This window comes from Trichogramma pretiosum, unplaced genomic scaffold (genome assembly GCF_000599845.2).
Source record: "Trichogramma pretiosum strain Unisexual culture from Peru unplaced genomic scaffold, Tpre_2.0 scaffold58, whole genome shotgun sequence".
In the NCBI taxonomy this organism is placed as follows: Eukaryota; Metazoa; Arthropoda; class Insecta; order Hymenoptera; family Trichogrammatidae; genus Trichogramma; species Trichogramma pretiosum.
This window is the reverse complement of record NW_019641630.1, coordinates 605472-617879: the sequence shown is the minus strand read 5'-3', so window position 1 is coordinate 617879 and position 12408 is coordinate 605472. Positions and strand designations below refer to the sequence as shown.

General features: G+C 41.1%; 1 protein-coding gene across 2 annotated transcripts in view; it reads right to left on the bottom strand.

Moving 5' to 3' along the window:
- LOC106652908 (alpha-catulin) overlaps positions 1 to 12408 on the bottom strand; it is a 93471-nt gene that overhangs the window by 14528 nt on the left and 66535 nt on the right. The gene's annotated exons all lie outside the window — the stretch shown is intronic.

The following is a 12408-nucleotide window of genomic DNA, read 5'->3' as shown; positions in this document are numbered from 1 at the left end:
ATCCTTTGTTTCACCTTGCTACCTTGATATCCCCGACTCGCTCTTTTTTTTTTATTTCTCTTGCTTCGCGTTCAACGTTTTCTTAGCTAATAATGCTCGAACGCAAATCCCCGTACAGCCAGACCAAATCCCCCGATGAATAAAGTAAAAATAACAAATTTGCATGCAAAGTTTTCTTTCTTATTTTCAGAAGTCGAGTTTGGGAAACCCATTCTGGCGTACGAGTTGTCCTTTAGATTTTTCAAGGTAAATCTTATCTTGCTCGTTTTGTTGCTCGCGCATTGCTTCTATAAAATATCGCTTTCGAACTTTCATTGACTCGATTTTATTTACCAAAGCTATTTGCTACCGATGCATTCGATTGAGAAGAGCAATAACATCATTATTTTTGTACATTTTTTAAGACTCTTGTAGCCTCTAATATGAATTAAAATTTTTTTCCTAAATTTTGCAAATTCTCATACTAAAATTTCAGGAATTGTGACCTACTTCATTATTTTCTGTTTTCGAACTGAATATCGTTGTATTCTTTGATATTTAATACATTTGAATAAATACAATGTATAATGTCGCATATGAAAAGTTCATGAATAATGATAAACAATTAATTTCGCTTTTCTGGGACCTTTCGCAAGCACGATTGATTTCATTTTAATTTCGCGCGTGTTTAAATTCTATGCGCGAACAACATCAAACAATAATCGAGTCATTTGAAATTCTCATTAAAAATAGTAGAGCGATATTACGAGAGCGCGGAAAAAGGAAATGGTTGACTCTATACCTAAGCTCATGAATATTTTATTGCCTATAACCCAGGTTCAAGTAAATGAGCTATTAACGTGGAAAATTGCAGCTGTATTTTTTGGAAAAGCGAAGGGAAGATGAATAAAACTTCTTACTGATTTTCAAAAAAAGTACCCAAACTTTTCTCGGACTTCTCCGGCAATAAAAGCAATGAAAAATATCCTGCTCTCTTATAACGAGGTTGAATTGCCGCTCATTAGTTCCATTAAAATTACTTAAGTCTCTTGCGATATAGCTATTTTGCCCTTGTAAAATCAAACAACTTCATTTTTCATGGAAGTGATTTGTAATAGAGAAAGATGTTGTAGAAACATAAAGTCTAGTTGAGAAACATTTGAATGTCAGTGCGTGTTCGTATCATTATTATTGATTGCAATACCCCTGGTAAAAATGTTTAACATTTTATTGTTTGTTTTTTATTGAACAAAAAAGTTTCTTGTGGACGTCTAAAAATTAAGGACCAAAATTTTAACGTTTTTTTTCAATACTTCAGGTCTATTTTTTAACGCACTAAGTTTTTCCGCGTTACGTTTTGATTGATTTCCTACTTCAGAAATAAGAGAGTAACCTGTGTAAAATTTTCTTTTTTACCCGGCCATCACTTATACAATTATTTTGACTTTTTTGCTTGCAGATTTACAGATAAAGGGGCTCGCCATCTAGTGGTGAATACTTGAAATGGTATCATAATATTTAAAGATATTTAAAACTGGTTTTATTTTGTTGAAACAGATTTCGTAATTTAAAACATTTCAAAAGGTCATTGGTTGATAATTTAAGACCATTATTAATGTTAAATATTTCTACCAAAGTTTCTCGTTGAAAATTATTGATGTTCAAAAAAAATTTTTTTTCAAGATTCGTCAACTTACAAAAATGTTAAAGATACCTCAAAAAGCACGTTTTTTGTATAAATAACGTCAAACGCGATTACCGATAAACGTCTTTGTTTGGACGGGACAAATCGATTATCAATTCAATTCTTATTCGAGTCGCTCTTCAGTCTATCGCGATCGAAAAGGAGGTCAGATCTGCTCGGGGCAAAATTTGACAGACACCGCGGCACACCACCGCTCAATCAGGATCACACTGTTTTTGTCGTCGCGATCGCGTACAATATAATAAAATATTAAACACGCCGTTCTCCGATCGGCGCGCGTCAATAATTTTATACACGCGGAAATAAAATATCGAAAAATCAATGCGCGGAAAAATAATTATAACGGCCAATAAGTGTGTGTGTGGCTTTTCGATGACTGAATTATAACGAGGCGTCGCACATCATCGATATTTATGCACGGCTCCTTTGAGTAATTTATCGAGTCACCTTGATACAACCAAAGCTTATTATAAGTGCAGCATAAGTATATATGCATATAAGCGCTCGCCGAGACGGACACGAACGAGCGATATACACTTACACACACACGGATAGACCAGCATGCCTACTTATAGCGCACAAAGTGTGTGTGTGTGTACGTGTGCATAGCCGCAATATTCACGTGAAGCTGCACATAGCAAAAGTTATTATAATACGTGCTCCGCACAGACGTTGCATTTAAATGCGCGCACTTAGCGGTGGTGGCTGCTGCTGCTGCAGGCATACACACATGTGTGCAGGTGCATATAAGAGAATGAGAGAGGCTTCGCGCGACGCCGCCGCCTCCGTTTAAAGCATTTAGAGTGTGCATGCAGGCGAGATACGACGCGTAATGTAACGCATGCAGAAGCTGCAGTTGGCGTGCATGTGCACTTGGTTATCGATACCTTGACCTAAGCTCCCTTTTTTGCACAGCTTCGATTCTTCAATCAGCTAGTGTGCTCGTATTTACAAACGATCTTTGACAGTAAGATCCACTACGTTCAATGTTCTGGTAGTGGAGTTACCTATACACGCCTTGGTAATTAATGAACGCGTAAAACATATAGTTAAACGGGAAAATATTAGCGCAAAAAGATTTTTTCCTTTTAAAAGATAAATGACCCTATTTTTCGCTCTTTATTTTTCACTCGCAGTACACGTCGATTATAATGGATGAACAAGCAGTCGGCGCATTGGAAGAAATAAAAATCTTTGTGCGTTATTTTCCACGGGAAATCCGCGATAAATTTTTTTTTTGTCTTCTTTCCTTTACTTTCCTTTTACCGAGAGAGCTGCACACGGCTGCATTACACAAAATTGAACAAAGCATTCGTGATACCCTTTGTACGACAACCTTTAGCTACGAGGACGTCGACACTAAAATTACTCCACTGCTGCGAGTAGTCGAGTATTCGTGTATACATGCACTGGGTGGAACGAAGGGCAGCAGCAGCAGCGGCATCAAAGCAACAGTTTTGAGCTTTTGGACTCATCTTGCTCGAACTAATTAAAATGAACGACTTTGCGAGCCGGTCGGTTGCGACGAAAGAGAGAGAGAGAGAGAGAGAGAAGACGCTGACCCAAAGCAGCTAGCTAGAGAGCCCATGGCTATATGTACCCGTCGGTCCTTCCTTCTCAAAGTTATTTCACCCCGCGGCTGCGGATAACGATGATTATGATTATGATAATAATAATCACAAGAGTCAACGTTCCTGAATTTCGACCCGGCGGCAGTTATACTCTGTTTTACATACACGCGCGTATCTATATAAGTAAGTATAACATAGTTTTAAGGGCGTTGCATTGCGAATCGATCCAGCGACTTACACAGCCGCCGCTGCTGCCGCCGCTAACTTTGATGAAAGTAATGCACTCTGTGTGCAGTAGTCATTATATTAGAAAATACATTTTAATTCCAAGTCTCGAGCCTGCGCTTATGTACGTGTATGTATATACCAGCCGAAAGTTTATTCGTTAATTGCTCTGTGCGCGGAACTGTCAGGGAGTTTCTGCGAATCTTCGAGCATTGTGGTTGAACGCATCCATGAATAATCCTCTCGCGGCTCTCCCTGGCGCGCGCTCATTATCCTCTGCGCTCTGTGCTCGGCAAAGCCATGAGATTTACCCGTGTTCGAATAGCTATGTGTCTGTGTGTGTGTGTGGGTATGTATTGTGCGAGCTCGCCAAGTGCGCGTGAAATAATGCGAAATTTTGTAAAAGTAATTCGATAGCGTTTAACCGACCAACGTCTGTGCCGATCGTAAATAGAATATGGATTAAATTTTCGTGGCGACGATGTTTGAGAAAAAATCGAATTTTTTTCCCTTTACGGAACGTATAGCCACTTAGACGCAACCAAAAAAAATGATATATAAACTGACTTGACCCGGTCTTCGGGCAGAAAAAGTACAGGCCAGTCGGTTAAATATAGCTCTTTCTCAGACTATCGACAAGTCTGATCTCCCCGAGCTTTTTTCATACTCTCTCTCTCTCTCTATATGGGTTGCAAAAAAAAGGAACGAGAGAAGAAACACGTGGTGAAATACGATCGATTCGGTTATTAGCGCGGAGTCTTGTTCGGAGAGTGCCACGACACCTGCTCGACCTGCTCGCGCGCGCAAAAAAAGTGTAAGGCAAAAAGTGCTAAAACAGTTTGCCGAGAGAAAGTGTCGGTGATACGCGCTTGAATTAATGATAATTATTAATTTTGCATTGACACGCGTTTGAATTAGTGAGTCGCGTGAATTATTAAGGTAAACGTTTTTGGACCCAGTAACCTCTTTCTCAGACCCGTTTATTAATTCATTATTTGTGAGAAAGTTTTATGACAAGGTTGATTTTCGATATTAAATTGAGCAGTTCACCATTCGTATCAGTATGCAGCGGCGGATTAGAAAAAATGCCATGTCATGTTTATTTAAATTATCTTTTGAGACAACTTCCTCGGATTTTTTCTCACTTTTATCCATTTTTGTGCCTAAATTTAACGATGTAGCCTTCTTAGTGTGACGGAAATTAATTGAGTAAAATTTACGTTTTGATATTATGGCTTGTACAATTATGAAAGACAACATACAAACTAATTTGTTTTTACGACAAATATGATCAGTGTGTCAAGGGACAATGTCAAAATCGTTTATGATTGTATTGTTTACAATTAAGTTACCGATTATCTGTTTATACATTTTTCAAACGAGAATTCGAAGCAATTAAAAATCCTAACTTGACGAAGATGACTTCGAGCAATTTTTTCGGCCTTTTAAAACTAAGTACTCAAAAACTCCTGACAGTTCACATAAAAAACATCGTGTAAATAAATCGATCTCGTACACATGTATATGCCGCACCACCCCTATAGCATGTTTGGCGTACTCCATACTCTCGCGCAATTCTCAGTAATAGATACGACTTTTTTCAACTTGGAATGAGTCTGAAAAATGAACAGGTATACGGAGTTACCAGGCCTCTCAAATATTTTTTTTCATATTTGGTGAAATTTTTCGTTCCAAATTTTTCGGAAAATTTCTCCAATCTTCAACGAACATTGTGTAAATAAACCATATAGAGAAGAAGTTCATGCGCTTAGCTTTTTGGCTCTTAGCCACGCAGTATCAATAATTTTTTTTGTCTCCTTTGATAATGCGAATACGATCGCGTAAATTAGAAAAGCAAACTTGTCGCTGCAAAACTAAGTTGAAGCATCTTTTCACAAGGATAAAAGCATGAAAGTGGCAAGTTCAAAGAAGTCTGAATAATAGAAATTTTTCGTCTCGAAGGTTATGGTTTACGGGCAACTTTTATTTTATCTGAAGTTTTGTGTTTTTTTTATGTTTTTATGAATAAATTACTTTGCTCGAGATTTTTCGTGTAAAATGTTTATGTTGTGTTGTGTCAATAAAAAATATCTATGGAAGGTGATTATTAACTTGAATTTATTCATACAAAAATTATAAACATATGTAAAATAAAATTCGAAAAGAAATATTCGTAAGACATTACATCAAAATTTGATAAATTCTATGAAATATTTTTTTCAAAACAAATAATACTTGGTTCTTGTAATTATTTTTAGTTTTAAATTTATTCCTAGATGGCGTATTACGAACTCTCAAGCAGAAAAAAGTCTGGAAGTTACTATATAAGGAAAAAATGAATGACAGCTGGCCACAATCAAAATGGAACACCTTCTGTAAATAGATACATAATATTATTGTCGTACGGTGCGTAAACATGCTTTTCGCCTAAATTACGGCCCGCCGAACGGAAAATCTCAATTAATTCACTTGCGATCGCAACTTTGGCAAATTAATTGGTAAATCAACTCGAAATACATGTCCAATTTAAAATTAATAACGAACGAGTTTACCGAGATAACTCGGAAAGTAGATCAGTAGTGAAAAATCAATAAGCAACCAATCAATTGATCGCGGGAGGGTAATACGGAATACGCCTTCCGGTCACTCGCTGTACCGAGAATCCTAACACAAATTATGATTAATGCCCTTTGCATTATATCGTCATTACTTCCCTCTCCTGCTGCTAATACCCAACAGGAGGACAAAAATAGCAGCAGCAGCAGCCACAGCAGCAGTTGCAGCAGCAGCAGCGAACTTCATCCGATGAAATTTATCGACGAAGCTTGCAAATTTTTTAATAAATATTCTTCGGCGTTATCCTCGTTTCGCGAAATCGAAATTGTGATTTACCGCGCGATACTTTTTTTTTTTGACGAGAATTATTCCATCCGTAAAAAAAAAAATATGCTAATTTTACGATGATTAAAGCGAAAGCCCTTTGACCGACTTTGGAGTATATGTATCTTAAAAAACTCGCGCGAGACTCTTATTTATCTAAAAACATATTCCAAGGGACGTGCAATAACTGCTACATCGCGATGGATATAATCAATGCGTTCCGCATCCCATATAGATAACAAAATACGTACCTATACGTGCACGAAAAAAAAGACACACACACACGGCGGAAGATGAATAGAAAACGTTCGCCTGTTTTTCCGATATACACAATACCCAGAACGTGTGTGTGTGCAGTGCAGCACATCCGCTAAAAATATAACGCCGGCACACACCGTTTCTCTCGTTTAAAAACCAATAAGCATATTAGTTACGTTGCAGCTTGCAAGCACATAGGGCTATACACTATATAAGGGGGGGGGGGGGGNNNGGGGGGGGGGGGGGAGAAGGAAGCGTTGCGGCGCATTATTTATTGACAAACGCGACTTTGTTGTTGCTTGCGCGTGTATGTGTACGTATAAACTCTCGCGCGTGGCACGTAGTGCATTTATTCAAATTTTCACTTACGTAAATTCGAACATCCATACGTAAGCGGGTTTTTGCATATTGAGACAAAAGCTCCGCTTCCCGCAAAACATATACAACGTATATACATACACACGCGCTTGCGTCGAGGCTAAAACAAATAGAAATAATGCGTTTGTGTACGTAAACCTCTTGTAACGCTCGGGCCACCGAAAATAAATATGTTTGACAAAATGAATGAATATAAAAAACGGGGGAAGCGAATCTATATTCCGTCCCGAATTTTCTAGTTTATTTTGTCGTCGTCGTTTCTTTTTCCGTTCACGCGGCAATGAACTTATTCGTCCTCTCCCCGGTCCGTTGGATTTTGTAATTCAATTTTTTAGCGCGCGCGCTGGCTATACTAGCGGCAAATACTCGGCTGCGCTGGACGCTGGGAATTTCGAATCCCATACGGGGGGCGGGCGCATCACGTAGCGCGGTGATGTACTATACTATACGCTCGGCAAATTATTCAAAAATCACTCGTTCGTGCGGTCGTTGATTTTTTTTTCACGGCAACGCGATGATAGGATAAATATCGAATCAATCAAGGGCACTCCAAAAAAAAAAAAGAAAAAAAGACGAACGACTCGAAAAGCAACTTTATGAAATAGTAATTTTCGCTGCGAATTTGCTGCTGAAAACGAGGAAAATATTGCCCTGCTGATATATAGATAATGTGTAAACAGCGGCAGCGACGGTGTCTGTGTGTGTACGTTATACGTCAGTTAATTGGGGTACGAATACACGGAGCCGCGCGCAAAAGCCATCGCGCGCACATGTGCAAGCTCTCGCGCCAGTATAGTACAGTACTATACACGCATATATACTGCAAGCTCGCGCACACTGCGACGACTGCGACGACGACGAGGAGCAGCAGCAGCAGCAGCAGCGGTGGCATATTGGAGTGTATGAAATTGCTTACTCACAGTCTGTTAACCCATTTCGTTTGCAATTCTTTCATGTACGTGTCACATGCGCGTGCGTGTGTGTGTGTGTCGCATGCCGCCGCGGAGCCATTTCGTTCATTTTTTCGCTTTCTTTTTTTTTCTTTCTGCGGCCTCTCTCTCTCTCTCTCTCAGCTGCATTCAGGGATTGCTGCGAGTGCCATTAAACGAGGCCTCGAAATTCTTCTTTTTTTCTTTTAACGTTATAACGCTTCGCGCGCTTACGCGTTTACGTATTCAAAAAATGATGTAAAGAAATGTTTTCTCACTCGTGTGTGTACGCGATGGGGGATGGCTGCACGAGGGATGTATTTATGTATCTTTGCGATTACACGTGTGCGACGCGCGAGAATATTTACGGGCGCGCGGAAGCCACCCGAACTCGATGCAAAAAACAGCGCACCGACGAGGAGCTTGCATATTTTCCATTTTCATTCGTCGTAACGTCCTTATGTAATTCCCGCGCTAGCGAAAATACAATTTTTGTCGAGAGACGATCTGCTCCGCGAAAAAGCTATTTTCCTCCACCCACGCTGCGCGTCATCCAGATTTTGTCGTTGGTACACATACACACACACAGACATTTCTGTGACCCCAAAACGCTCAACTCTGTACTTTTTGGAAATTGCCTCTTGCGAAATAAATTCTAGAGACGCGAGTACATATCCCCAGGCGCTATGTCTCAATCAAAGTTTCAATCAACACATCCTGGGCCGTGGCATATCCTTCGTCACCTATCGGAATAAAACAGATAGAATAAAAAGAAAAAAAACGACAGCAGCAGCAGTATCGCATCGCAAAAAATTCACTTTATACTTGTAGATGTGTGTGCGTGCGTGTGTAATACCCGATAGACCGATAGTAGTAGTAGTGCATCAGGCAGTTGTCGTCGCTCGGTGCAGCGCGCAAAAAGCGAACTCGAACCATTTTTTGCAGCGCGCGTCACATTTTATATATAGAGACTGATTTTTTTTTTGCCGCTACTGCACCGCGGCGAAAACGGCACTGGGGGTGTCTTTCAATTCGTCATTCGCCGGTTCAAAGTACACACACACACACACACAGACATAGACAGCGAGTGTGCAGCGCATATATAACGCTGCATATATATCTAGTGTGCAGCTGCGAGCAAATCTTTCGAGCGTACGGTATAGCTCACACGTGGGATAAAATGTAGATTATGAAATACTAGACGGCCCTCGTGTGTGTGATGTTAGCTTCGACGACGACTAGCAGCTATACTGCATGTAGTCCAAGAGATGAACTACGTACTATCAGATTCATGCACGCCTGGATAGATACAGTAATATAGAGAGAAAGAGACAGAGGGCCAAAGCTGCTGCTGCTGCTACACCTGCATATATACGAGACTGACTACGTCGTCGAAAACGATCGTTATTATACTCGCTCCGTGTGTGTGTGAGTGTATATTTTCAAAGTCGAGCTTTTACTCGCTTCTTGGGGAAAATTTCGCGCAGCATGTATTTATTAAAAACGTTCATTATGAAAGTAATGTAATATTCATTGACACTTTTGCGATATTGCTCCTTTGATGCTGGTATATATACGCTGCTGCTGCTGCTGCTGGAAGCTGATGTAATGTACACACAAAGGGAAAGGAGAGCCCGTATAAAATTTTTATGAAAACATTTATTCGTAAAAAAGAGCCGCGCGATACGTATATAATACGTATAAACAAAAATAAAAGACGTTCTTATTTAATCTCGGATATCAAAGGTCCATTAAAAATTAAATTTGAGCGTTAATTAAACGGCTCGAGATTCAAATTCGAAATCTACGAGCTGCGCAGCAAGATGTGCGGGACTCGATAAAAATGATATAATTGATCTATGATATTCGCTACTACGAATTACCGACTTTGCTGCCGCTGGCATCGGCGAGGCAGCGAGTATATACGAATTTTGGCACGAGCAATTTCGCCATGCATATTAATGCCACGCGCGCACCGGTTTTCATACAAATGCACAAGAGAGAGAGAACACGTGGGGGGCACGCGGGCAGCGACAAAGTTAATTATTTTCATTGAAAGACCAAATAAAGTAGAATAATTTTTACCCGTTCAGCGGCGCAAACGTCGGAGCTTTTGATTATTTTGACGCGCGTTGCGTCACCGAGAGGTTGCTGCCGTTGCTGCACAATTATTAAACGAAAAGGAACCGACAGTAGCAGCGGCGGCAGCAGTTGCCCCACATTACGCGCTGCTCTAATTTTTCATTAATATAATTACAGCTGCAAGCGCGGCGCGCTTTCAACGCGCGGAAAACCCGCTCTTCACTTTTCGCAAAAAGAACGACCTCCATTATACGTATATTATTTGCGTTTGGCAGTCCTTTCGCGCGCGATAAACGTTTGCGCGCGCCACGTCGTCGCGTTCGGGTTGGCGTATAATATCAAGCGGTGCGCACTCGATATATATAAACGTATGTATGTGTAATGCGCCGACGACGTGCGAGCGAGCGAGTGAGAAATTCCTTCGAGGATCGCTTTCAAAAAAAATTATAATGAGATGCAAAGAGTATAAATATAAAAAAGACAAAGGGGAAATCGAGCTGCGCGCCGTGCGATCCTTTGAAAGGTGCGCGTCGTCTATGAGCTTTTTTCCCTTATTCAGAACTTTCTTCTTCTTCTTCATTTTTTTTATATATTTTTTTCACGTAGACTTTTGAAGGTTTCCGTCCAATTGTGCGCGAGTGTGAGAGCTGGGTTTCTTCTCTCTCTCTATAAAAAAAATACTAAAAAAAAAAAAAAAGGGAAGAAGTAAGTAGGAAGGAGAAGAAGCGATGAGGGTGACTGAGAGAAAAACATACAAAGCGCTTGACGTTCCTCGTTTTTTTCTCTCCGTCTTATTTTCGAATGAAAAAGAAAAAGAGATTTAACAATTTTCTAAGAAGTATAATGCGCTGCTAGAGAGCTAGCCACCCGCGAGAAAGTTCGCCCGAGCTCTCTGTGCGCCGCGCGGCTTAACCGAGGCGCGCGCGTGTGGCACCCCTAATAGCGCACGGGAAATAACTTTTTTTTTCCTTCTTCTTCTTCTTCTTCTTCAGCTTTAAATGACTCGAAAAATATATAATAATTAAGGGGGGAGAAGGGGTGCAAAGTTGAGCTTGTTAGTGATCCATTGATCGAATGATTGACGGTTACAAACTTATGCAGCTGCGAATATCGAGGCGCGTCGCAGAATCACCCATCCGCGCGCAGCCACAGCGGCAGCAGCAGCTTTCGAAGCGTATACATAGAGGTTTCCATATATATACACCAAGTGCCTATAATTACCCTTTAATAATTTGAAAGTGAAAATTGCCCGGTAATTAGACTGCGGAAGCTTTTTAGAAATCGAGTCACGCAGCTCTCGTGGCTCGCAAGCGTCGCACCACCACCGCCGCACCACACCGGTGCTGCTAATTTTTCCTCGCGCTAGCTTTTCACTGTGTACACGTATATAGTTTTTCCCGCGCCCAACACATTGCGCCGCACAGCAGCAGCAGCAGCAGCAGCAGCAGCAGCAGCAATCGATAAATCCGCACGCGTTTAGCTGCAACAAACACGCTCGCACGTACAGTGCATAGATGCTGTATATGTATATATATTACGCCGAGCAGTGCACCTTTGTTATCCTCTTAATGCATTCACACGTCCCGCACGTACTACACACGGTCTGCAGCAGCGACACACGCGTATGTATATATACGAGAATGGCCATTTCGGTTAATTACGCGAAAGGCCTCGTCGTCGTCTCTCGTCGTCGTCTCGTGCGTACGTGTGTACGTGTGTGCGGGGGCGTTATTGCACTCTAGACGAGCATATTACGCCGGGGCTTGTATCAGAGAGCAGCAGTGGTGCGGGTGCCATGGGCGACCAGTGACCTCTCTCAACGTCACCTAAGATGCGTGTGTGCGCGTAGAGAGAGGACACTATCTACACGCTCCACGGATTAGGTTTTAAACTTTCTAGCTCTAGCCTAGCGCTGGATTCCTGTACATATATATATTTCGCGCGAAACTTTCTCGCGGCAAAGAGACAGAGAGAGAGAGAGTAGAGTATAGGGTACAAAAAGCCTCTGCGCGTCGCGCGTATATGCCTGTTAACTCGATGCCTTTATTTTACGCGACTAAATGCTATTATAAACTTTCCGGGGTGGGTAATTCGCCCAAGAGTGATTACAAAGTGGAAGAAATTAAAAAGTTTGAGTGTTTCAGCCCAGCCCTGCGCGCGTGTGCCTTGATTCCTTCTTTCTCGCCCTGCGCCCAGGATTATAATTCCGGCCAAATCGTCCTATGCTGCGATTGTCGCGTAGTTACATCGCTATAACTGTGATTGTAGCGCGTATATACACGGAAGCGTCACAAGTAGTTTAGATGCAGGGCCTGTACCCGAACACTCGTCGAATCGATATATATTTGCCGAGTTGGAGAGATGTCGATAGTGTAGTAGTAGTACATAATTTGATTTAAAA